Source organism: Psammomys obesus, unplaced genomic scaffold, assembly GCF_907164565.1.
Source record: "Psammomys obesus unplaced genomic scaffold, mPsaObe1.curated_primary_1811, whole genome shotgun sequence".
NCBI classification, from domain to species: Eukaryota; Metazoa; Chordata; class Mammalia; order Rodentia; family Muridae; genus Psammomys; species Psammomys obesus.
In genome coordinates, this window is record NW_026589137.1 from 10,916,232 (window position 1) to 10,944,143 (window position 27,912).

Genomic DNA, 27,912 nt, shown 5'->3' on the forward strand with positions numbered 1-27,912 from the left:
GCGCAAAGCTCTGTCTGTGCCAGAGAGCTGGGCACGCAGCCAGTCTCTGTGCTGGTGGCTTGAGCCCAGTTCAGTGATGGCGGTGGGTACCCGAGGTCTGCGAGACTTTTTCCAGGGAAAGATTGGGTGACCCGTGGACAGTCCCACTGCCTTCCTTCCCCGTGGGTTTTCTCTCGACTGGTACTCCCAGTCTCTGGTGTTTTTGTGCCCACCGTTCAGCCTGGGAAAGTGATCTGGACACACAGGCGTGTGGCTCTGGTCCGGCGACCTAGTGCCTGCTCGACCCTGGATCTCTTCTGGGTTCTGGCTGGGTGGCCTGAGAGTGGACACGACTGGTTCCCACACCGTGGGGGTTTCCTCTCACCTGGGAAACCTGATCGCTGTTGTTTTAGGGCCCAGAGTTCAGTCTCTGGTCTCTGTATGGAAAATGTTGTCCCGCTCCTCAGATGCAGTGTTCTCCTGGTGCCACCATCTTGTCCTCCCTCTTTTGCTTTCTAAATATTCACATTAAGCTTTTTTTTCCTCTCCCCCACCCTCCCTTTTTTAATATAGCATTTCTCTGTGTAACGGCCCTGGCTCTCCTGGAACTGTTTGTAGACCAGGCTGGCCTTGAACCCACAGAGATCCACCATCCTCTGCCTCTCCAGTGCTATGATTAAAGGTGTGTGCCCCCATGCCCGGATTGTTCCTTAAGGCTAATATTTTAAAGTAAAATTTATGCAATAGTTAATCTTATTTAAAATGAAGGAAATTACTTTTAGTTTTTTGAGTAATGCATGTTGTATAGAGTACATAAAACCAACAATTTTTTTTTCTTTTTTTAACTTTTATTAACTACACTTTACTCACTTTGTATCTCCCCATAAATCCCTCCCTCCTCCCCTCTTAATTCCACCTTCCCTCCCCTTTCTTCATGAATGCCCCTCTGCAAGTCCACTGATAGGGGAGGTCCTCCTCTCCTTTCTTCTGATCCTAGTCTATCAGATCTCATCAGGAGTGGCTGTGTTGTCATCTTCTGTGGCTTGGTAAGGCTGCTTCCCCCCCTCAGGGGGAGAAAACCAACAATTTTTGTCAAGCACATTCAAATATAACATTCCAGTGTGCTTTGTTTGAAGGATGAATGTATATTAAAATGTCAAAAGCAATTTACATGTGCTATGATATAGAAATAGACAAAACTCCTATTATATGGTGATGTTAGAGATTCTTGCGTTTTGCAGTATAAAAATAAATTTACTTATATTCATGTTAGCACCTTTTTTCTACCTGATAACATTAGGAGAAAATTCTGTCATTTCTCTATGCTTGTTTCACAAATAACATATTAAAATGTTTATTCTATTTCCCCAAATAAACATGGATATAAATTGGATAGCTATCACTATGCTTTCAGTTTTGCCACTGATTAATAAACACTATAAGACAGCTCAATGTACAGCATAGATTTTTTTTATCAGATTGTTGTCGTGTAAGAATCTTATAAAGGCCATACATGGTGGCACACACCTCTTTAATCCCATACTGGGAAGGCAGGAGCAGGCTAATCTCTATTAGTTCAAGGTCAGCCTGGTCTAAAATTTCAAGGCATTCAGGGCTACATACTGAGAACTTGTCTCAAAAGAAAAAATCTTGTCAAGGAAAGATCGTGGCACACACCTGTAATCCCAGTATGGGAGGTCAATCTGGCATTCATAACAAGACTGTGTCTAAGAAACAAACAAACAAAAGGAATCCTACCAAAAAAAAAAACTTCAGCCAATTTATTAATGTATTAGCACTACCATAATGAAACATCACATACTGCTTGTCTTTAAACATAAGAAATAGTCTCTCTCTTATAGTTCAGGAAGCTAGAACCTCAGGTCAAGATGTTGATAGAGGTGATTTCTTTAGAGGTGGCTGTCCTCAGCTTACAGATAGCCATTTCTCCCTGTGTTTCCCCATGGTATTTTCTTTGCTCATATCTGTGTCTAAATTTCTTCTGTTTATTAAGGATACCATTCATACTGGGTTATAGCCTACTCAAGTGACCTCATTACAACTTAACTACCACAACATTATCTCCAAAGACAGACTTATTCTAGCATACTGGGGCTTAGGGCTTCACCATAAAAATTTTGGGACAGGTCATAATTAGCCCATAAAACAGTAACTTTCATAATTGTTATGAATTTTACCATCTTTTTCATTTCAACAGCAGTCTTCTTCATGTTTCTTGTCTTTAACCAACAGTCCATTATAGATGCAAATGAAACAATATATAACTAAGTAAAAGCAAGTTAAACTTATGTAATGACTGAAACACTAAGCTTTGGAGCTATGTTATAGTTCAGTGTCTGTTTAGTGTGTATGAGGCCCTGGCTGTAATCTCTAGCATCAAAACTTCACAAACCAAACAAACGCACACACACACATATACACATGAACACACGCATGTACACACACACAGCTAGTCTATATTGAATATAGAAGTGATATAAGTTTGAACATAAGGAAGGGATTGGGCCAGAGCAAGCAGGTGGACCAGGCCCCATGCACCCTGCCCTGCCTTGCGGAAGAGAAAACAGGAGGATGATCTCCAGACACAGTTGGAAGGCAGTGCCACAGAGTGTGGAGCTGAAAGGACTAACAAAGCATGCTCTTAACTATCATCCCTTTCCAGAGCTGATGGATGACATTTCCTTTACCAACAACAGCCACTGAAAAGACTGTAAGTTCTCAAAGTGAGTCAAAGGAATCACCTTTTACATCAACTGACCTTGGGAATTGGTGTACTGATTTTCCAAGCTATGCCTCTACAGGAGCAGCTTCGACTTCTGTTGGGGAATGGTGAACTTGTTCAAAATGCCACCAAGAAAGTCCAGGCAATGTTCATATCCATCGATGAGCTCCAATATAAGCAGAAGCTGAGCGTGCACAGAGTGTGCAAAAAGAGCACCAGCAGTGGGTGTCCAGCTTTCCTCACCTCAGGATTCTGGGTAGGCAGATAATCACTCCGAGTGAAGGTTATGGATTGTACCCTAGATCCCCTTCTGCTGTGTCAGCTTCACATGAAACAACCTTGTCTCAAGAAAGAGATTCTACCATATTTGGTACAAGGGGAAAGACGTTACATTTTTCATCTTCTAACAAAGCATCTGCCATTGTCAAACACTCTGGCTTGTGTGTTATGGGAGAAGAAGAGGGAGACTGTATAATCTTTTCCAAAGGAAAGATAATTGAGGAATTCTTAGCTTTCTACCACATGGATATGGAAGAAGGATTTCATGGAAACAAATCAGAAGCAGCTACAGAAATTAGATTACCCTCCCATTGTTCCATTTTACTGCTTGAAAGAGGATGTTCTTGCTTATATGCTTGACAACCTGTGGAGCAAGGTTGTGGACTTTATGGAGCAGTTGAAACTTAGTCACTGGGAAAGATTTTCTCCTGGTAAGAATTCTCATGAAACCAATGTGAAAAGTAAGTATTAATGATTTATATAGCCAGTCAGTCTTTTTGTATATGTGTGGTGCTCGTCAAATCCAGACCCTGTGTATACTAGGCAAATACCATCAAGTTACATCACAACCTGTTTATTTTTTATTTTTATTTTGAGACAAGTTTCACTGATTTACACAGGTAAGTCTTGAATTTGTGATCTTCTTGCTTCAGCCTCTTGAATAACTGGCAATACAGGCTTATACTATCAGGACTGTCTGTAAGAAGTCAACATTATATGCTTTATTACTACAGTACCTAGATATGAGACACACACACACCACAACACTTCTGACACTAAATGTGTAGGGGAATTCTCACATATACTTAATAGATTTTTCTGTCATACATTCTCACACACCAGCGGAGTATCCTATGGTTCAATTCTCACACTACCTGGAAGATAGCTTTAGATCCTAAAGGGTTCATTCCACAACCTGTCTATCACACCTCATACCTCACATGACACTTAAAGCTTCAAGTTGTGACCTGTGCTTCTAGCCAAAAATTAAAATTCATGGAACCCCTTCCTTAGGTTTGGTTAATTTGCTAGAATGGTGCATAGGATTCAGGGAGAAACTCAGGCTTGCGGGCTTATAAAGAATACCACAAAGAATATGCATGAGCAGCCACATAAGAGATGCATAGAACAGCATAGGGAGAAGAAAGGATGTGTCCACACCACCCTACAAGACCTGTCAAGTGTAGTCTTCAAGATCTTCTGAAAAAATACCTCTGTTTGGGTTTCTGTAGTCCTTATTATGTAACCTTGACTGATTAAATAATTGGCAATTGATCAACTAAAAAAACAGTTTGACTATCATGATCCAAAATTCATTGCTTTGTGGGGTTAGTAGAGGTTACCAAATGTCCTCCTTTTGAAACTTTTGAAACTCCTTTTAAGAAACTTTCAGTATTGACTTTGTAAATGGAAACTGAAAAGTAGTCACTACTGACTTCACAGTGTTAAACAGAGTCCATGAACTACCTCTTGAGGAATGTTGTTTGATCCAGTTTTCTATTTCTACTGTAGATAGTAGTCACATGAGTACATTCAATGGTTACCATGTATCTAGTAATAGAGGTAGCACTGAGCAAGACCCAAGAGGTGTTCACCTATGTCATCCCATTTATCTTCTGTAACAAGGAATCCAGCCAATTACTGACTTCTGTTAAGCCAACACTGGAATACTAGCAGAAGGTTAACAGTAAATTCAAATTAAGGTACCAGGAACAAACAGCAATTTCCATCAATAACATCAGGAAGCTCCTCCCAAGCATTGACATTACCAAAAATTCCACCCATTTCTTCACCATCCCCAGTTAAATATGTGTAGCTTCAAGCATATACATAAGATTAAAAATTTTAAATAATTACTCAGCTTTCTTTTTACTTTTAGCTATTTGTATTTCTTCAACTATTTTGCTGTTTTTATTTTTTCTGCAAAGAATTAGCATTTCCTCAACATTTTAGGCTAAGTAAGATCTTGAGGGTTGAACTTATAAATAGCATTTATATTATTGATGCTTGGGGAAATGGGATTTGAATTGAAGAAAAAAATTACAAACACATTTTATTTTACAATGAGAACAATTTTTATAATTTTTTTATTTTTATTTTTTATATTAATTACAGTTTATTCACTTTGTATCCCAACTGTAGTCTCCTCACTCATTCCCTCCCAATCCCATCCTCCCTTCCTCTTCTCTTCCCATGCTTTTTTCCAAGTCCACTCATAGGGCTCTTTGACTACCCCTCCTGAGGGGCGAGCATCTTTGCCAGGCCACAAAGGAGGACAAAGCAACCAGTCCTGATGAGACCTGATAAATTAGGGTCCACTGATGGGGAAGTACTCCTCCCTATCCATCTGACCCTAGCCTATCAGATCTCGTTAAGATTGGCTGCATTGTCTTCCTCTGTGGCCTGGAAAGGGTGCATCCTCCCTATCGGGAGGTGATCAAAGCCAAACTTTGGGCAGCATGTAGGGAATCTTATGAAAGAAGGGGGAGATAGAAAGATGTAGAGGGGACAGGAGTTCCACAAGTCGACCAACAGAACAGAAAACACGGGCCAAGGGGGCCCTGCATAGGCTGATACCCCAACCAAGGACCATGCATGGAGAGGAACTAAAACCTCTGCTCAGATATAGCCCATAGACTCAGTCTTCAAGTGAGTACCCTAATAAGGGGGGCAGGGCCTGTATCTGGCATGAATTCAGTGATAAGCTCTTTGTTGTCTGCTTTTCAATCATGACCCACTGGCAGGGCGGCCTGGACAGGCCACAGGGGAAGAGGAGAAGCTCAGTCTTGATTTGACTTGCTGAGCTGGGGTGGGACTGGGTGGGGGCTCCTCTTATATGAGGAATAGAGGAAGGACGATGGGGAAGAGGGAAGCAGGGTGGGACAGGGAGGATAAGAGGGAGTGAGCAACAATTTGGATGTAAAATGAATAAATAAATAAAGTAATATAAAAAACCAAATAAGTAAATAAATAAATAGAAGAGAAAAGCAATAAGATGTGTTTGAGAATACAATGCCATTAAGTGTGGCTGACAGATTTTCAGTGTTTGGGAGTCCAGTGCCTCTCCTATTCTAGGCAACAGCTATATGACTCAGCTGCATTCATAGACTCTAATTTTATTTTTTATGGTTCTTAAATCTCTCAATAATGTTGCTCTTGTGATAAACAGCAATCAGCATGGTACTGAAGTCACAGGCAGCTTAGCTAACCTAAGCACTTTCCTTAAAATTGGACACCTCTCTGTCTGAAATGGGTTAAAAACTTGGTCCTACAATTCTTCGAACATTGCAATAACTGCACTTGCCTCTAAATCATTAGGAGCTTCCATATGTGTCAATGTTCACGTGAGTTCATGGAGAGCACTTTTCTGGCTTTGGAATTAATTACTTTCCTATTGCTGTGCTAAAACACCATGACCAAGACAATTCAAAGGAAAAAAGTTTATTCTTGACTATGATCCCAGCGAGTTAGAATCCATCATGGTGTTGTGAAGGCATGATGCCTGGAGCAGCAGCTGAGAGCCCCCATCTTCAGCTACAAGTCCAAATCAGACAGAAAAAACTAGAAACCTTGGGACTCTTTGAAACCTCAAAGCCTGACCCCAATGGCATACTTAATCCAGCAAGGCTACACATCCCAAGCTGCCTGAAGCAGTACCATCAACTGGAAACCAAGTATTCAAATATTTGAGGCAATGGTGGGGGCATCTCATTCCAACCACCACAACATCATAGCCTCAGAAGATATAAGGAAAACAGTTTTTGATAAAGACATCTTTTAAAAGTAAGAACAGATTTATTATTATTATTATTATTATTATTATTATTATTATTATTATTATTATTGTCTGTAGCCCCTTAATTTTTTTCAGTTGAATTTTGGGAGACCTACTATTTGTTCCTTTGTTAGCTTTCTCTCTCCCTCTCTTTATGATTCATGGCAGGCAGAGTGAAATCACATTTCAGAAGGTGGACATTTTAAATGGCAAAATCAATCTCCAAAATTGTCATAACAGACGTTGCTAAGCTCTCAAGCAGAAGGCTTTCTCAGATGGCCTCATAGCTAAAACGTTTTTTTGCTGTGCCCCACTAAAACTTGATATGTGAAGGAAATTATTTACTAGGTACAATACCTATTGGGATCTGTAACCAGACATCTCTACGGACAGTCCCTAGGGGACCTGACAAATGGGACATCAGGCCTTCCTGAGTCCACCTGTGGAACACCTGCGCATGCACTGGGTTAACTTATAAGAGGACTCAGCCCTCCTTCTCTCTCTGTTTCTTTCTCTCCCTCCCTCCCACCTTGCCCAGAGGCAATCTCTGTCTCTGGGTCCCCCAATTCCCCTAATAAAACCTCCCACGTGGAAATAGTAATGTGGTGTGATTTATGGTCACATTATGGTCACATTACACCCCGATATAACTCAGCCACACAATCCTAATATTGATGCATTTGGTAGAGAATGGGTTCTTCCAGTGGCCACTTCAAGTGGTGGCTGCTCCCAGTTCCAGTGCTGCTGCTGGAGATGCTGGAAACCTATTTCATTTCAAATCCACCCATGACCCACTTTCCGGCAAGCAGATGGCTACCTCCTACATGCAACACCAGCTGGATTGGTGAGTTCCACTCATTGGCCAGCATAAATGTCTCTCTTGGTCTGGAAAGATTGACTATTGAGTGTCCAGCAACTTCCCGGCACCTTTTGATAGGGAGGAACACCCAACAATGGTCTTCACTGGCTACAGTTGACCCTTTTTGCTGACCTCCATTCAGGGATTCTTTTTCCCTTGGGTGAGATTTTCCCTCTACCAGCACGGTTTCACTTCCTCCCCGTCTCGCTCATCTACAAAAACCTAGTGATAGGTAACCATGTCTACTATGGAAACTGTGTCCCTGGTCTCTGGCCAAAGCTGATGAGCTGTTGGAACAGACAGTACCACACTAGTCTACTGCACAAAACCATGCCTTCGGGACACCTCTGACAGTTCACTGACTCTTCTCTACCCAATGGGAAATGCCCATTCTTCCATTCCTCCAGCATCCCCACTGGGATGTCTTCTGGAGAATTAAAAAACCCTATGCATGGAGCTTGAGTTATAGGCTTTTAAGCTTGTATGTTTCTGTAATAAAACTTAGCCTACTAATTCCTTAGATAATGGTTCAAATTGGCTGATTGATGGCACATTGAATCCCAATATTTTACAGGATCTTTTCAATTACTGTTAGTGATCTGGTAAATGGAAGGATGTTTCCTATGTTCAAACTTTCTCTCTTCTCTGCTCTAAACCTTTTCTCTGTTCTTCCAGCTCTTCCACCCAACTTCTTCTAGCTATAAACTCTCAACCTCAAGAGTTCTCTACCTTTGACCCTGGTGATGAACCTCTGCCTGTCTGTCCTTAATCTCAGCCTCCAGCTTCTTCTTAACCTCTGGCTTCTATGTCTCTGGCTTCTCCCTACTCTTCTGCTTCCTCCTCTTCTTCTTTGGCTTGTCCAGAACCCTCACTCCCCTCCCCAGCAAGAGACTGTCCTAGTCGCCCTACTCTGGCACCTGCTTTCACCCCACCAACAGCAATTAACCCCCCTGCTACTTGCTCTCGCTCTGTAGCAAAGCCCCGTTCTTCTCCTTTTTCTACTCAGCATAAACCAGCCTCAATTCTTCTCTTGTGGGAGGTGGCCTGCATGGATGGCTTAGTTAGGGTGCATGTTCCCTTCTCATTAACTGAACTTTCTCAAGTAGAAAAAAAGACTAGGATCCTATACCTTTAATCCTTCTATTTTCAGTAAAGAATTTCAGTATTCTCACTCAAGTCTTACCTTCCATTATATATATGATTCTTACCAACAACCTATTACCTGAGGAACACAGAGGAGTTTGGGAACAGGCTAGAATGCATGTTGATGAGGTTCACCAAACAAACACAACACACCTGGCTGGGGCTGAGGTGGTACCTTACCAGGATCCACAATGGAATTATAATATTCTGGAAGGCATTTTAGCTAGAGGTCAGTTCGTGACCTGCCTCCTGGCTGGTCTCTGCAAGGCTGCCCTCAAGCCTGTTAATTATGAGAAGCTCCAGGACATCATTCAGGACAAAGAATGAAAAACTGTCTCAATTCAGAGTGTCTTACAAAGGTCATTTTACAGCATACTAATCTAGACCCTAAAAGTACAGAGCGTAAGCAACTCCTAATGACCTATTTTTTTTCTCCCAGAGTTACCCCAACATCAGGGCTAAGTTTAAATGCTTGGAGAGAGGACCTCTGACTCTACAGGCAAAAGTATTAGTGCTAGCCTTTAAGGTTTAACATGGGAGAAATGAGAAAGCCCACAAGAAAAAATTCTAAACTTTGGCCAAAGCCATCTGACTGGCTTCAGCAGCTACCCAGCCTCCCTTGCCTCCTTTGGCATGAGGACCATGGGGTCCCTGTTTCAAATGTGGTCAAGAAGGTCACTGGGCCCAGTTTTGTTTTAACCCCCACAAGCTACCAGGGCCATGTCCAAAATGCCACCAAGAGGGACATTGAGGTGTTGACTGTCACCATTTCTTCCATGATATGGGGCCATTATTCCTAGATCACCTTCCTGCCCATATCCTAGCTCTGGCTACAGAAAACTGAAAATGTTTGGGTTCCCTTGCCCCAGACACTGCCATCACTAACAGGGAGCCACGATTAGTTATCATGGTAGGCTGCCTAACTCCTTCCTTGTGGACATCGGAGCCATTTACTCAGTCCTGATGGAGTAGTGGGCACAAACCCCTCCTTCTAATTCCTCTGTTGTCAGAATAAGGGTACAGTCTTGCCGGACTCCACCACTTAATTGTATTTTCAGGGGTGTTCCTTGACTCATTCCTTTTTAGTGATGCCAATCTGTCCAGTCGCCTTACTGGGAAGGGACTTTTTAGACAAAGTGGGAGCCTTTATTTCTTTACTCCACCCATTTGCCTGACCCCAAGCTCACAGAATTCCCTCTCCTCTTTCTCCTAGCTACCCTACCTACCAGTTGTGACACATCACTCTCTTTACCAGAGGACTCCCAAGACTGGGGTGTCAAAAACTCCTCTGTCACTAGGCACCAGTCCCCTGGTCATTCAGCTACAGGATCCCACTCAGTATATCATCCAAGCTAAATACCCACTTCCTTTTGAGAGTTTCAGGGGATTTAAGCCTATTAGTTCTTATAAAAGAAAAAAAAATCCTTTGCCTCACTTCCTCTCCTTTTAACCCCCCTATATTTGCAGTTACAAATCCCAATAGAAACCATCACTTGAATGAAGACCTCCAGCTTCTCAATTCTGCAGCTGTCCCCCTCCACCCTGTTGTAGCTAACCCCTATAGTCACCTCTCCACTATCCCCTCAGGTACCTCCCATTTCTCAGTTCTGGGTCTGAAGGATGCATTCTTCTCTATTCTCCTGGATGCTCAGTCACAAAATATCTTTACCCTCACCTGGGCTGACCCTGACACTTTTGTTTCTACCCAGCTTACCTGGACTGTCTTATCCCAGGGATTCCCAGACAGCCCACACCTGTTTGGGCAAGCCCTAACCTCTGATTTACTCTCCTTATCTCTCCCTAAATCTAAACTTATACAGTATGTAGATGACCTTCTCCTCTGTGGCCCATCCCTACAAGTTAGCCAAGCTAACACCTCTGCTTTTCTAAATTTCCTATCAGTCTCCAAGGTCCAATTGTCCACCTCTGAGGTCACTTGCCTGGGACTAACAATAACCCCAACCCACAAGGGAATCACCCTTGATAGAAAAGAACAAATAGGTCTCTGGAAGTTCCCTCTTTAGGTGTACAGATTTTAGTATGCTTACTCTATATTATATGTCTAATATCCACTTACAAGTGAGTGTATACCATGTGTGTCTTTCTGTTTCTGGGATACCTCACTCAGAATGATCTTTTCTAGTTCCCACCATTTGCCTGAAAAATTTCATGATTTCTTTGTTTTTAATTACTGAGTAGTATTCCATTGTGTAAATGTACCACAATTTCTGTATCCATTCCTCAACTGAAGGACATCTAGGTTGTTTCCAGATTCTGGCTATTACATATAAAGCTGCTATGAACATGGATGAGCAAATGTCCTTGTTGTATACTTGAACACCTTTTGGATATATGTCTAAGAGTGGTATAGCTGGATCTTGAGAAAGCACTATTCCTAATTATCTCAAAAGATTGATATTCAAAGTTATTTTCCAAGTTTACATTCCTAACATCAATGGGGGGCTGTTACTCTTTCTCCACATCCTTCACAGCATGTATTGTCACTTGAGTTTTTGATCTTATCCATTGTGTGTAAGGTGAAATCTCAGGGTCATTTTGATTTTGCATTTCCCTAATGACTAAGGATGTTGAACATTTCTTTACCCGTTTCTGTGCCATTCTATATTCCTCTATTGAGAATTCTCTATTTAGCTCTGTACCCCATTTTTTTTTAAATTGGATTACTTGATTTATTGCTGTTTAACTTCTTGAGTTCCTTATATATTCTGAATATTAGCCCTGTTCAGATATATGGTTGGTGAAGATCCTTTCCCAATCTGTAGGCTGTCATTTTGTTCTGGTGACAGTGTCCTTTGCTTTACAGACATTTTTCCGTTTCATGAAGCCCCATTTATTGCTTGTTGATCTTAGAGCCTGTGCTGTTGGTGTTCTGTTCAGGAAGTTGTCTCCTGTACCAATGAGTTCAAGGTTCTTACCCACTTTTGCTTCTAACAGGTTTAGTGTATCTGGTCTTATGTTGTGATCTTTGATCCACTTAGACTTTAGTTTTGTGCAGGGTGATATATATGGATCTTGTTAAACTTTTCTCCATGTAGACATCTAGTTAGACTAGCACCATTTGTTGAAGATGCTTTCTTTTTTCCATTATATGGTTTTGGCTTCTTTCTCAAATATCGAGTATCTGTAGGTGTGTGGGTTTATTTCTCAGTCTTCTGTTCGATTCCATTGATCCACCATTATGTTTCTATGGCTGTACCACACAGTTTTTATTACTATTGCTGTGCAGTACTGCTTGAGATCCAGGATGGAGATACCTCCAGATGATATGTTGTTGTACAGGATTGTTTTAACAATTCTGTTTTGTTTGTTTGTTTGTTTGTTTTTCCACATGTAATTGAGAATTGTTCTTTCAAGGTCTGTAAAGAGTTGTGTTGACCAACAGCACAGGCTCTAAGAGCAACAATCAATAAATGGGACCTCATGAAACTGAAAAGCTTCTGTAAAGCAAAGGACACTGTCATCAAAACAAAACGCCTGCCTACAGATTGGGAAAGAATCTTCACTAACCCTTTATCTGACAGAGGACTAATATCGAGTATATACAAAGAACTAAAGAAGCTGAAAAGCAGCAAACAAAGTAATCCAATTAAAAAATGGGGAACAGAGCTAAACAGAGAATTCTCGACAGAGGAATATCGAATGGCAGAGAAACACTTAAAGAAATGCTCATCCTCATTAGCCAACAGGGAAATGCAAATCAAAACGACCCTGAGATATCACCTTACACCCATCAGAATGGCCAAAATGAAAAACTCAAGGGACAACACATGCTGGAGAGGTTGTGGAGAAAGGGGAACTCTCCTCCACTGCTGGTGGGAATGTAAACTGGTTCAACCACTCTGGAAATCTATCTGGCGCTTTCTCAGACAATTAGGAATAGTGCTTCCTCAAGACCCAGCTATACCACTGCTAGGTATATACCCAAAGTTTGCTCTAGTACACAAAAGAGATATTTGCTCAACCATGTTTATAGCAGCTTTATTTGTAATAGCCAGAACCTGGAAACAACCCAGATGTCCATCAACGGAGGAATGGGTACAGAAATTGTGGTATTTTTACACAATGGAATACTACTCAGCAATCAAAAAGGAGGAAATCATGAAATTTGCAGGCAAATGGTGGGACCTAGAAAAGATCATCCTGAGTGAAATATCCCAGAAGGAGAAAGACAAACACGTATAAACTCACTTATATAGACCTATAAGATATGATAAACATAATGAAATCTATACACCTAAAAAAAGATAATCAAGAGAGTGGACATGGGGTAAGATGATCAATCCTCGTTTTGAAAGACAGATGGGATGCACATTAAACATTGACAGGAGTCTACTGAGCGCATTTGAAAGACTCTAACTAGCAGTGTTTTCAAAGCAAAGACTCATGACCAAACCTTTGGCAAAGTACAGGGAATCATAAGAAAGAAGGAGAGTTAGTCTGATGAGGAAAGGATAGGAGCTCCACAAGGACCAAACATATCTGGGCACAGGGTCTTTTCTGAGACTGACATGCAACCAAGGACCATGTATGAATGTAACCTAGAACCTCTGCTCAGATGTAGCCTGTGGTAACTCAGTAACCAATTGGTTTCCCATAGTGAGGGGAACAAGGACTATTTCTAACAGGAACTCAATGACTGGCTCTTTGGCCTCCCCACCCCCCAAGGGAGGAGCAGTCCTGTTAGGCCACAGAGGAGAGCTTTGCAGCCAGTCCTGAAGATACCTGATAAAACAGGATCGGATGAATGGGGAGGAGGTTCCCCCTATCAGTGGACTTGGCAAGGGGCACGGTGGAGATGAGGGAGGGAGGGAGGGACTGGGAGGAAATGAGGGATCGGGACATGGCTGGGATACAGAGTTAATAAAATGTAACTGATAAGAAAAAAATAAAATTAAAAAAAATGATAGACTAAGATCAGAAAGGAGAGGAGAACCTCCCCTATCAGTGGACTTGGGGAGTGGCATGCATGCAGAAAGGGGAGGGAGGGTGGGATCGGGAGGGGAGGAGGGAGGGGCTTATGTGGGGATACAAAATGAATTAAGTGTAATTAATAAAAAAAAATTTAAAAAAAGAGTTGTGTTGATATTTTGATGGTAATTGCATTGGATCTGTAGATTGCTTTTGGTAAGATGGCCATTTTCACTATATTAATTCTTCTGATCCATGAGCATGGGAGATCTGTACATCTTCTGATATTTTTTTTTTTTCAAAAAGGTCTTTCACTTGCTTGGTTAGAGTCACACCAAGGTACTTTATATTATTAGTGGCTATTGTGAAGTGTCTTGTTTCCCTAATTTCTTGCTCAGCCCATTTGTCTTCCGTATACAGGAGGGCTACTGATTTTTTTGAGTTAATTTTGTATCTAGCCACTTTGCTGAAGGTGTTTATCAGCTTAAGGAGTTCTCTGGTTGAATTTTAGAGGTCACTCATGTATACTATCATATCACCTGCAAATTGTGATACTTTTATTTCTTCCTGTCCTATTTATATCCCTTTTATCCCTTTAGTTGTCTTATTGATCTATTTGGGACTTCAGGTACTATGTTGAAGAGATAAGGAGAGAGTCTGCAGTCTTGCCTTGTCTCTGATTTCAGTCAGATTGCGTTAAGTTTCTCTCTGTTTAGTTTGATGTTGGCTAAAGGCTTGCTGCATATTGTCTTTACTATGTTTAGGATGTGCCTTGTATCCCTGATCTCTCCAAGACTTTAAACATGAATGGGTGTTGTGTATCGTCAAATGCTTTTTCGGCATCTAAGGAGATGATCATGTGTTTTTTTTCTCCTTCAGCTTGTTTATATGGTGGATTACATTATTGGATTTCTTTATCTTGAACCACACCTGCATGCCTGGGATGAAGCCTACTTGGTCATGGTGGATGATATCTTTGATGTGTTCTTGTATTCTGTTTGCAAGTATTTTATTGAGTATTTTTGCGTCAATGTTCATAACAGAATTAGGTCTGAAGTTCTCTTTTTTTGGTTGGGTCTTGGTGTGGTATCAAGGTGACTGTGTGTTCATAGAATGAGTTTGGTAATGTTCCTTCTGTTTCTATTTTGTGGAATAATTCGAAGAGAATTAGAGTTATATTTTCTCTGAAGGTTTGGTAGAATTCTGTGCTTTAACCACCTGGCCCTGGGCTCTTTTTTTTTTGGAAGGGAGACTTTTGATGACTGCTTCTATTTCCTTGGAAGATATAGAGCTATTTAGTCTATTTACTTGATCTTGATTTAATTTTGGTAAATGGAATCTATCAAGAAAAGTGTTCATTTCATTTACATTTTCAAATTTGGTGGCTTATAATCTTTTGTAGTAAGACCTAATGATTATTTGGATTTTCTCAGTGTCTGTAGTTATTTCCCCCTTTCTTTTCTGATTTTGCTAGTTTCTCTATACCTTTTATTTAAGTTTGCTAAGAGTTTAGTTTCATTATTTCTAATTACCTCTCCTCTTGGGTGTGTCTGGTTCTTTTTGTTCCCCTAGGGCTTTAGGTATGCTGTTAAGTTGCTTCTTTGAGATGTCTCAAACTTCTTTCTGGAAGCACTTAGTGCTATGAACTTTCCTCTTAGCACTGCTTTCATTGTGTCCCATAAGTTTGGGTAAGTTGTGCCTTAATTTTCATTGAATTTTAGGTAGTCTCTAATTTCCTTTTTCATTTCTTCCCTGACCAAGCTGTCACTGAGTAGAGAGTTGTTTAGTTTCCACATGTATGTAGGCTTTTTGTCATTCTATTGTTGTTGAGGTCTAATTTTAGACCATGGTCATCTGATATAATACAAGGGATTATTTTGATCTTCTTTTATCTCTTTAAGCTTGCTTTCTGCCAGACTATAAGATTGATGTTTGAGAAGGTTCCATGAGGAGCTGAAAATAAGTTATACTTTTTTGAATTTGGGTGAAAAGTTATGTAGACATCTGTTAGGACCATTCGATTTAGGACCTCTGTATATGTCATTTTTCCCCCTACTTAGCTTCTGTCTAGATATTCTGTCCCTTGGTGGGAATGGAGTGTTGAAGTCTCTTACTATTAAGGTGTTGGGAACATTGTGTGATTTAAGCTTTAATAATGTTTCATTTACAAATGCAGGTGTTCTTGTATTTGGGACATAGAAGTTCAGGATTGTGATGTCCTCCTGGTGGATTTTTCCTTCTCATCATTTCTGATCAATTTTGGTTGAAATTGTATTTTATTAGATATTAGGATACCTACCCCAGCTTGTTTTCTGGGTCCATACGCTTGAAAACATATTCCAGCCCTTTACTCTGAGGTAGTGTTTATCTTTGTTGCAGGGGTGTGTTTCTTGCATGCAGCAGAATGTTAGATCCTGTTTCTACAACCAGTCTGTTGGTCTGTATCTTTTTATTGGAAAGTTGAGTCTGTTGATGTTGATAGATAATAGTGACCAATGAATGTTTATGGTGGACTTGGTGATGTTACTTTGTTTCTATGCTTGTTTTCTTTTAATTCTTTGTTGTGAATATATCTATATCCTGTGGGGTTTTTTTTGGGGGGGGTGTAGTTAATTTTGATAGATTTGAATTTTCCTTCTAGTATCTTGGGCACAGCTGTGTTGCTGAGTAGATATTGTTTAAGTTCAATTTTTGTCCTGAAATATTTTGTTTTCTCCATCTATGTTGACTGAAAGCTTTGTTAGGTGTAGTAGTCTGGATTTGTATCTGTGGTCTCTTTGAGTCTGCATGACATCTGCTCATGCCTTGGTGGCTTTCATAGTTTCTGTTAAGAAGTCTTGTGTGTATCTGATAGGTCTACCTTTATATGTTATTTGGCCTTTTTCCTTGCTGTTTTTAATATTTTGTCTTTGTTCTGCAGATTTAGTGTTTTGACTATTATGTGATATGAGGAATTTCTTTTCTGGTCTAGTCTATTTGGTGTTCTGTAGGCCCCTTGTATGTCTTTCTTTAAGTTGGGAAATTTTTCTTCTGATTTTCTTGAAAATATTTTCTGGACCTTGGAGTCTGGAATCTTCTTTTTCTTCTATTCCTGTTATTCTTAGATTTCATCTTTTCTTGATGTCCTTTATTTCTTGGATGTTTTGTGTTTGGAACTTTTCTGATTTTATTCTTTTCTTTGAGAGATGTATCCATTTCTGCAAATGTATCTACAGCATTTGAGATTCTCTCTTCCACCTCTTGCATTCTGTTGGTGATGCTTACCTTTGTGGTTCTTGATCTTTTCTCTAAGTTCTCCAGCTTCAGGGTTTGCTCTGTTTGTATTTTCTTTATTGATTCTAATTCTGTTTTCATATCTTGCACCATTTCCTTCATCTGTTTGAATTTGGATTCCTATCTTTCCATGATGGCCATTATTATTATTATTATTATTATTTTTTGTTAGTTTGTTTCCTCTCTATTTCGCAGTACATGTCCCTCTGCTTGTGTCTCTATTTGTTTGGCTATATTTACCTGTATTTCTTTGAGAGCTTTGTTTGTTTCTACTTTATGTGTCTCTACTAATTGGATAAGCATAGCTTTAAAACCATTTTCCTGTGAAAATGGTTTAATTAAAACCATTTTAATTCTGTTGAATTAACATATCCATTTAATTTGGGGATTGCTGGTTAAGCCACACTGTCCTGATTTTTGTTAGACATGTTCTTACACTGACCTTTAGCCATCTACTTATCTGTAACCTTTGTTGTTTGTTCCTGGAGTCTGTACTTCAGACTGAGTACATCTCTCTCTGGTGTCTGGACTATTCTTCAGGAATATGAGAGAGGTCAACCAGTTTGAGTGTGGAAGTTTGTGTTTCAGCTGTAGCTAAGGGAGGAAAGTCATAGGCACATATGTGCAAGCACGGGCGTGTGTGTGGAAGTGTGTCTTGATGGAGAGGGTGCTAGAGCATGTTGATGCCTGGAGGGGTGGAGCTTAAGTGCAAGATGGGGTGTGGATGCTGGTGTTGTTTCTGGGTGCAATGGACATGTGCAGGTGCCCTGGATACCTCAGTAGCTTACAGGCCCTTCCTACTGTCCTTCTGGTATTCAGATCTGTCTGGTCTCCAGAAATTGTTTGCCTGGACTCCACTGGTAGACCCACAGAACAGGGCCATCCATGTTGAGAATGCTGTCCCAAGAATCCTTATGTTGCCCACAGTGGGGGTGTGGGTGGGAGGGGTCTGATATCTGGCTGCTAGCATAGAAGGACCCTGGATCTGGACTCTGCAAGCACTCATTTGAAGGCTTACTCGCTTGCTTGCAGGCCTAATTGGAAAGCACAGGGGTTCCTCCTGTTCTCTCAGATTTGGGCTCACAAGGGCAAATGAGAGTGTCGGAGATCCATCAGCTCAAGCGTGTCTACTGTTTGGCTGCTGAGCAGGAAGCCCCATGCTTTGGGCAATGGGAAGTACATGGGAGTTGAATATTTACCACTCTCAGTACCCAGAGACATCTATGGGTGACCTGGATTCAAACTGTCCCAGCTCACGGGATGTCCCCACTCTCTCAAGAAGCCTCAATGTGGATGTTCTGGCTTTTGCTGCATTTACTCACCAATTTCTGACTTTTGGTTCCTGTGCTTCTCAGATATGGTGCACGCTAGTAGCTGCCATCTTGTAGCATCTTCTTATCTAAAGCTCTCAATATTATTTGGAGATTTTATATCCCATACCTTCCCGTGTCCTCAGGAAAGATAGAGAGAACTAATTGATCCTTAAAAAAATACTCTTGTTAAACTATCACAAGAACTTCACCTGGATTGGCTCAAACTTCTTCCCCTGGCCCATTTCAAGCTGCAATATCTCCCCAGAAAACTTCTGTCCATCTCACACTTTGAGCTCATGTATGGAAGACATTCAACTAAATCTTCACCTTTCTCTGACCACCTACTTATCCCCTTATTCAGTCATCTCCATTCTATTCTATGGAACTTTACTGACCACTGTTTACCATGGCCACACACTAACCTGTCAATCTCCAATTAACATAGGGGACCATGTCCTTCTCTCCCCTCCAGACCAAAGCCCTTCATCTCTTTCTCCTTAATGGCAGGGCACTTTCAATGTGATTCTTGTTATTCCCACTGCTGCCAAGCTTGAGAGCTTTCCTCACTGGATACATCTATCTCACCTCAAGTCTTTTACCTCCCTTCTTCAAGATAATGCCTTCTCCTACATATAAACTCCAAGAGGACTTTGCTCTATCAAGCACCAGAAGGTGCCAAGACCAACCACCTTTTTTCCAGTTTCAGAGGAATGAGTCCTCACTACAGCAGCTGTACTTGAAACTACTGGATTGGATATGTATTTCCCTCTTGTCTGTTTCTGTGCAAAGTAGTTCCTACATATAGAGATTAGGGGTTCAAGAAACCATCATTAATGATAAAGAGTCTCTCCAAATATGGTTGAAAAATTGCTCTATAGGAGGGAGTCAAGAGCTGATTGAAATAGCCATCACACCCACATCTGTCCCTTCTCCCTTATTTGGCAGAATTTTTGTTTGCTTCCTCTTTGATCAAACAAAAGAGTAGTGCAAAAAATGGCCAGACAGATATGGAGGTTGTCCATACTGGTCTTGCCAAATCCACGCACCAGCATAGAAGAAGCCCCTTCACCTGTATAAAAAGACTCTCTACTTCTACATACAAGACCCTTGGGATCCCAGATGGGAAACAGGCATCCATGGAAAACTCTATTTCTGCTACACACCCAATTTACCGGTAAGCATCATCCATATCCAGAGAAATACGTCCCAATCACCCAATCCCTGGGGATGGGAAAATTAGAGAAGGTAATTAAGCACTCCACTAAGGTCATTGCATCTCTGACATCTCCCCTCTTAAATAATATAAACCTGTCATTTCGTCTCCTACTTTAGACTCTGACCTTGGCCTACATACTCCTTAATGTGATCCAACCCGCACATTTTATAGCTTGTTGGCTGTGTGTACCACCTGAGACCAACTCAGAACTACTGCTGACAGCTTCTCCGGTGACCCTGTCAAGTAATCTTACAGCACCATTCACTAACTTCCCTGACTCTGATGTTGCCACAACCTCCTGCCTTTTTCATTTCACCTTCTTTGGTGTGGCAAGCTGTTTCAAGGGATCCAGGACACACACTGTAGAAATGTTACGTTCCTTAGACTGTAATAGAACTATAATTTTTCATACCTCATCTCAACCCCTATGGCCTACTTCTAATCATACCTGGATTCTTTGTGGTACTCAGGTCTACCATTGTCTGCCTGCTGGTTTGTCAGGAGTTTACAAGCTGGTGTCCCTCTTTCCCAAGCTGAGGGTAATAAATGAAAAGGAGCCCTTACCAGTCCCAATCATGGACTCAATCACTGCCCAGCAGGATAAGAGGGCAATTCAAATCTTGCCCTTCTTTGCTGTTTCAGGAATCATAGCAGCTATCAGGACTGGGACAGCAGGACTAACGACTTCACTAGCTTTGCATTATCAGCTTTTCCCCTGTTCATCCAGGATCTCTAGCAAGTGGCTCAGACAATACTAATTCTTCAAGGACAGATCGACTCACTGGCAACAGTAGTACTACAAAACCGATGAGGATTGGATCTCCTCAAGCTAAAGAAGGTGGCCTTTGAATCTTTCTCCAAGAGGAATGCTGTTGGGTATGATGAAAGACAAAATCCAACAACTCCAGACAAATCTACAAAAGTGAAGGCAACAGCTCGAGGCCTCTAATCCTTGGGCCTTTGAGAACTCCATATGGAAATGGAGTCTGCCCTTTCTCACACCTCTTCTTTTTGTCTTTCTGCTTTAGCTTTTTGTATCCTGCTTTATTAACTTCTCTACATTCCTCCAACAACAAATGCAAAAATTCTCTAAACAACCCATTAATCAGTTACTCTTACATTATTATCAACCTCTGTCCACAGAACTGGATGACAATGACCTTCCAGTCAACTCTGATGGTGGGGACCAGCTATGCCCTGAGAATGACAATGCCCCTAAATAGCAGGAAGTAGCTTGAAGAGCAAAAGTCTCCCTATGCCCTCCCCACCATCACCCCCTTCTTAGTTCCTCACTTTTTTAATTAAACAAAGATGGAGGAATGTTGGGACACTTAAGCAGGCATCTCTATGGTCAGCCCCCAGGGGACCTACCAAAGGGACAGGAGGCATCCATGTGGCCACCTAGGGACCACTTGCATCCACCCTCACATGCACTGGGTTACCTTATAAGAAGACTCTCTCCTCCTTCTCTCTCCCTCTCCTACCTTGCCCATTGAGGGTCTCTGTGACCTCCTCTTCCCCTACTAAAACCTTTCACATTCAACCAGTTGAGTGGCTTAATTTATGGACTTGCTGTATAACTTCGCTGCTCAATGTTAACAATACTTTATTATACTTACTTACCTGATCTACAGAAGAACATGTTTTTTAATTCTTTTTATTTTTTTAATGTTTTTATTAATTTCAATTTATTCACTTTGTATTCCAACTGTAGCCCCTCCCTCTTCCCCTCCAAACCGACCCTTCCTCCCTCTTTTCTCCCTTCCCCCTTTTCCAGTCCAGTGGTAGGGAAGGTACCCCACCCCTTCCATCTGACCCTAGCCTATCAGGTCTCATCAGGATTGGCTGTATTGTCTTTCTCTGTGGCCTGGTAAGGCTGCTCCCCCCTCAGGGGGAAGTGATCAAAGAGCAGGCCACTGAGTTCATGTCAGAGACAGTCTCTGTTCCCCTTACTAGGGAATTCACTTGGAGACTGGGCTGCCATTGGGTACATCTGTGCAAGGGTTCTAGATTATCTCCATTTATGATCCTTGGTTGGAGTATCAGTCTCAGAAAAGACCCCTGTGCTCAGTTTTTTTTTTTTTTGTTCTGTTGCTCTTCTTGTGGAACTCCTGTCCCCTCCAGGTCTTTCTATCTCTCCCTTCTTTCATAACATTCCCTGCACTCTGCCCAGTTTGGCTATGAGTCTCAGTATCTGCTTTGATACCCTGCTGGGTAGAGTCTTTCAGAGGCCCTCTATGGTAGGTAACTGGATAGACACTGGAAGATGGAAAAAACAAAGAACAAGAAAGCAATTTCTAATTGCTGATTGCTTTGATTACAACTTCCTTCTCAGAGTCTCTTAATCCCTGAGCCATCTCTCCAGCTCTATCTATTTAAATTTAACTTAATTAAAATTAAATATAAACTAAAATTCAATTCTTCAGCTGCACTAGCCTCATCTCAAGTGCTCAGTAGGTACATATAGCTCATGAGACTACCTTTATTTGAACAATGAAATTATAGAACATTTCACAGTCATATAAAGTTCTCTTAAATAGTAAGGATTTAAACCCTGTGGCTTCTTTTAGATATGTAGTCCCATGTTCTGAAAATATGTTGCAGTTCTGTTACGCATAATATAGATCTTAAATCGTACACTACACTATCATTTGTTTGAAGTCTTCTCATTTGCATAGTGCCAAGTTAACTTTGATCTGCAAATTAATAATATAGAAAGGAGTCAAGGAGTTTGTTTAATGTACTTCAGAGACGTAAGATTTTTATGCATTATCAAATAACTCCGGAAGTACTCACTTAGTTGCAAGGAATTGATATGATAATTAAACATCATTTCTATTTATTTTTTAAAATAGAGATCCCTTAAGGTGCCCTTGTAGAGAATAATGTAGTTAGCCTACTTATTTCTAGTAACCCTTTTGCTATTTCTAAATTCTATGTAAATAATTTTACACTACTGATTTTGCTCTTTTTGTTTGGAACATACAATATGTTGGTAGCAAAAAATACTTTTGCACTGATAGTTTGACCAGCTCAAGAACCACTTCCAAGCCCCTTACTTCTTCTTTTGTAACCCATGAGACCCCAGAAGGGTGTGGCTCCAGCATATAGCCTCTCTCACAACACAGGTTTTAGATAACTACCTGTTAATTGAGGGATAGGTCTTTCAAGATCCAATTTGTTCAGGTGGATTCTGATTTCCCCAACAGAATCTATGAATCAAATGAACAATAGCTTCATGTTTGTTTCTTTCTTTTGTACCAGTCTTATGTGGCAGGATAAGGGCTTCTTGCTTATGAAAAAGAAATAACTTCTGGGCATTTAGGATGGGCAAACAGAATGTGATAACAAAGAATAAAGGACTCCAAGATGACCTAGGCTCAGTGGTGCATGCCCATAATCCCAGCCCATGGGGAAGCAGAGACAGGAGATCTCTGTAAGTTTGAGGCCATCCTGTTCTACAAAGAGAGTCAAAGACAGCCAGGGTTATATAGAAAAACCCTGTCCCAAAAAACCAAGGGGAGTATCAGTCTCAGAAAAGACCCCTGCACCCAGATATTTGGCTCTGTTACTCTCCTTGTGGAGCTGCTGTCCCCTCCATGTCTTTCTTTTTTAAATTTAAATTTTATTTTTATTAATTATACTTTATTCACTTTGTATCCCAGCTGTATCTCCCTCCCTTATACCCTCCCAATTCCACCCTCCCTCCTATGCCTTCTTCTCTTATGCCCCTCCCCAAGTCCAATGACTTCCATCTGACCCTAGTCTATTAGGTCTCATCAGGACTGGCTTCATTACCTTCCGCTGTGGACTGGCAAGGCTGCTCCCTCCTCAGGTGGAGGCCAGCAAAGAGCCAGCCCATGGGTTCATGTCAGAGACAGTCCTTGTTCTTATTACTGGGGAAACCTCTTGGGCACTGAGCTGCCACGTGCTACCTCTGTGCAGGGGTTCTAGGTCATCTCCATGCATGGTCCTTGTTTAGAGTGTCAGTCTCAGAAAAGACCCCTGTGCCCAGACTTTTTGACTATGTTGCTCTCCTTGGGGAGCTCCTGTCCCTCAAGGTCATTCTATCTCTTCCTTCTTTCATAAGACTCCCTGAACTCTGCCCAAAGTTTGGTTATGAGTCTCAGCATCTGCTTTCATACCCTGCTAGGTAGAGTCTTTCAGAGGCCCTCTGTGGTAGGCTCCTGTCCTGTTCCCTGTTTTCTTGCTCTTCCAATGTCCGTCCCATTTGCCCTTGGGAGTGAAAGTTGTTCATCTTATCCAGGGTCCTTCTTCTTACTTAGCTTCTTTAGGTGTACAGATTTTAGTATATTTATCCTATGCTATATGTTTAATATCCACTTATAAGTGAGTATATACCAGTGTGTCTTTCTGCTTCTGGGTTACCTCACTCAGGATGATCTTTTCCAGATCCCACCATTTGCCTGCAGATTTCATGATTTCTTTGTTTTTAATAGCTGAGTAGTATTCCATTGTGTAAATGTACCACAATTTCTGTATCCATTCCTTCGTGGAGGGACATCTGGGTTGTTTCCAGATTTTGGTTATTACAAATAAAGCTGCTATGAACATCGTTGAGCAAATGTTTTTGTTGGATACTTGAACTTATTTGGGATATATGGGATGGGTAGGAGTGGTATAGCTGGATCTTGAAGAAGCACTATTCCTAATTTTCTGAGAAAGTGCCAGATTGATTTCCAAAGTGGTTGTACAAGTTTACATTCCCACCAGCAATGGGGCAGGGTTCCCCTTTCTCCACATCCTCTCCAGCACATATTGTCACTTGAGTTTTGATCTTAGCTATTCTGATGGGTGTAAGGTGAAATCTCAGGGTCATTTTGATTTGCATTTCCCTGATGACTAAGTACCTTTTGCTTTTCTTTAAGTGTTTCTCTGCCATTCGATATTCCTTTATTGAGAATTCTGTTTAGCTCTGTACCCATTTTTTTTAATTGGATTGCTTGATTTGTTTCTGTTTAACTTCTTGAGTTTTTTATGTATACTGGATATTAGCCCTGTGTCAGATATAGGGTTGGTGAAGATCCTTTCCTAGTCTGTAGGCTCTCATTTTGTTCTGATGAGAGTGTTCTTTGCTTTACAGATGCTTTTCAGTTTCATGAGGTCCCATTTATTGATTGTTGATCTTAGAGCCTTTGCTGTTGCTGTTCTGTTCAGGAAGTTGCCTCCTGTGCTTTGGCACAGTTCAAGACTCAGAAGAGCATGTTAATCGAGGTATTGAAGCATATCACAGAGCCAAGCCAAGAAAGGCAATTCCCTTCCTAGAAGCTCTGAAACTATGGCAACTTTGGTTATTTAGTCACATTCTCTGAAATACACTATTTAATGGTAATGTTAATTAAAAGGCTGTGGGGAGGCAGATTCTCAAGAAACCTATCATTTGACTCCCAACCCTGTGAGATAAGGTTTAATTGTTTTGAAAGACTTGGAGAAACAAAGTGACAGCCAATACACTAACAGTTACTAGGAAGGAAAATAGAAAAAGAAGGAAAAAATACAGAAATGTATGAAGCAATATAAACATAAAGCAACAAGGAGTTTAATTATTCTTTCTGAATAAATATTTAATAGAAGCTTTACACTAGAAATTACTTAAGCCATCAGGATCAGAAATGTTCTTTCCATTCTCCCAGAGCAGATGTTGCACAGTGACACAAATGAAACTTTTGATTGTCTTTTCATTAAAAGACGTATTTGGTTCAATCCCCATCCTGAAAGGCAAAGAGGATGGACATCAGAAGAAGAAGAAAACAGGAAACAACCTAGGAACCTGCTACAGAGGGCCTCTGAAAGCCAGAAGAAGAAAACAAGAAACAACCTAGGAACCTGCCACAGAGGGCCTCTGAAAGCCTCTGCCCTGCAGACTATCAAAGCAGATGCTGAGCCTGATGGCCAACTGTTGGGCAGAGTGAATGGAATTTTATGTAAGAAGTGGGAAATAGTAAGAGCTGGAGAGGACAGGAACTCCACAAGGAGAGCAACAGAACAAGATAATTTGAACACAGGGAACTTCCCAGAGACTCATACTCCAACCAAGGACTATTCATGGAGATAACCTAGAACCCTGACAATGCAGCCACTTCTGATGAGAACTGATAGATGCAGATCAGAAAGGAGAGGAAGACCTCCCCTATCAGTGGACTTGGGGAGGGGCATGCATGCAGAAAGGGGGGGGGAGGGTGGGACCCGGAGGGGAGGAGGGAGGAGCTTATGGGGGGGATACAAAATGAATAAAGTGTAATTAATAAAAGTTAAATAAAAAATTTAAAAAAAGACATATTTGTCTTGATCTTTATAAAAATCTTTCTTAAACAGGTCTTTTTGTTTGTTTGTTTTTTGAGACAGGGTTTCCCTGTGTAGCCTTGACTGTCTCTCTGTAGGCCAGGCTGTCCTTGAACTCTCAGGGATCGGCCTGCCTCTGCTTCCCCAGTGCTGGGATGAAAGGCATGTGCCACTGCAGCCCACTTTTGAGTCATTCTAAATGACTTAGCTTTTAAAAAAATGAACAGAATTTGCTGAATAATGAATACAACTTTGAATATCTTTTTCCAGAAATTCACACTAATATATTTTCTGTATCAAAACCACCTATTAACCACCACTGCCAGTCAGCAGCTCAAGTATTTTCAACTTTGTAAGATTTCTAATAGATCTGGTTTTGTGTTCTCTGAGCTAATAATCTCTGGTGCTTTGTCAGCATTATTTTTTTCTTTTAAATTAAGGAATCCTATATTTCCATCTAGACAAAAAAAATCTAATACAGCCACTATTTTCTCTCAGGGCTTTTACCCACACACATACCCATCCCATGGTGTGTGTGTGTGTGTGTGTGTGTGTGTGTGTGTGTGTGTGCGCGCGCGCGCGCATGGTTTTGCTGTTGTGGGGTTATTTATTTTCTGTGTTTTCTTGGGTGTACCTATTCTCCTTGGGGGAGAAAGTTTTCTTTCTAGTATCTTTTGCAGGGCTATATTTGTGGATAGATATTGTTTAAATTTGGTTTTGTCATGGAAATTCTTCCTTTCTGGATATATATGATGATTGAAAATTTTATTGAGTATTGTAGTCTGGGGTTGACATCTGTGGTCTTTTAGGGTCTGTAAGACAAATTTCCAAGCCCTTCTGGCTTTTAGAGTGTCTGTTGAGAAGTCGGGTATAATTTTGATCGGTCTGCCTGTATATGTTACTTGGCTTTTTTCCCTTGCAACTTTTTCTATTCTTTCTATATTCTGGTTACTATGTGGCAGGAGGATTTTCTTTTCTGGTCCAGTTTACTTGGTGTTCTCTAAGTTTCTTGTATGTTTATAAGCATCTCTTTAGGTTGGGGAAATTTTCTTCTACGATTTTGCTGATAATATTTTCTGGGCGTTGGAGCAGGGAAACTTCTTCTAATCCTATTATTCTTAGTCTTTCATAGTGCCCCAGATTTCTTGGATGATTTGTGTCAGGACCTTTTTAGATTTAACAATTTTTTGACCAATATATGATTTCTTCAGTCATATATTCTAAGCCTGAGATTCTTTCTTTCATCTCTTGTATTCTATTAGTGATACTTGCATCTTTAGTTACTGTTTTCTTCCCTAGGTTTTCCATCTCCAGGACTGCCTTCATCTGTGTTTTCTTTATTGCTTCTATTTCCATTTTTAGGTCTTGAACTGTTTTCTTTATTTTCTTTACCTCTTTGGTTGTATTTTTCTGTATTTCTTACCCTTAAAGAAATACCCTTTATTAATTTACTCTTTAAATGCTTCAAACATATTTATAAGATTGGGTTTAAGGTCATTTTCTTGTAATTCAGCTGTGCTAGTATATTCAGGGCTTGTTGTAGTAGGATAGGAGGGCTCTGGTGTTGCCACATTACCATGGCTCTTGTTGATTGTGTTCTTACGTTGGCCTTTAGCCATCTGCTTGTCCCTGGTTTGAACTGGCCACCTGGATGTCCCTGGTGCCAGCAGGACTTCTGGAAGCTCCTGCGGCTGACAGGCCAGTTCCAGAAGAAAGGTAAATCAGTGGCCTAGACAATGGAGATCAGAAGACAGAGGGCAGCTCACCACTGCTGGCTGTGCCCCAGAGGGACCCATTGGACAGAGGATTTTCAGGAGAGGGGTTTAACAGGTGTTTCTGAAGCCCATAGGCCTTCTTGGGAAGGCAGGTAAAGCAATGACCTGGATGATAGAGCTCAAAGGACAGAGGGCAGCTCATTAATCCAGTACTGTGGTCTTGACTGTTGGCTTATCTCTCCAGTCTCCAAAATTAAATAGCTTTCAGGAACTCCAACAGAGATATGGCTTCTTCAGAGAATAAGCTGTACTTATTCTGTTCACAATACTCAGAGTATTGGATTTGCTTTGCATTATATTATTTAATACCCAGGCAAAATCATAT

The 27,912-nt window shown here is 40.9% G+C and overlaps 1 pseudogene; it reads left to right on the top strand.

Annotated features, from left to right (window-relative positions):
* Positions 1-2,571: 2,571 nt before the first annotated feature.
* Positions 2,572-3,473, top strand: LOC129674876 (primary cilium assembly protein FAM149B1-like; annotated as a pseudogene).
* Positions 3,474-27,912: the final 24,439 nt, after the last annotated feature.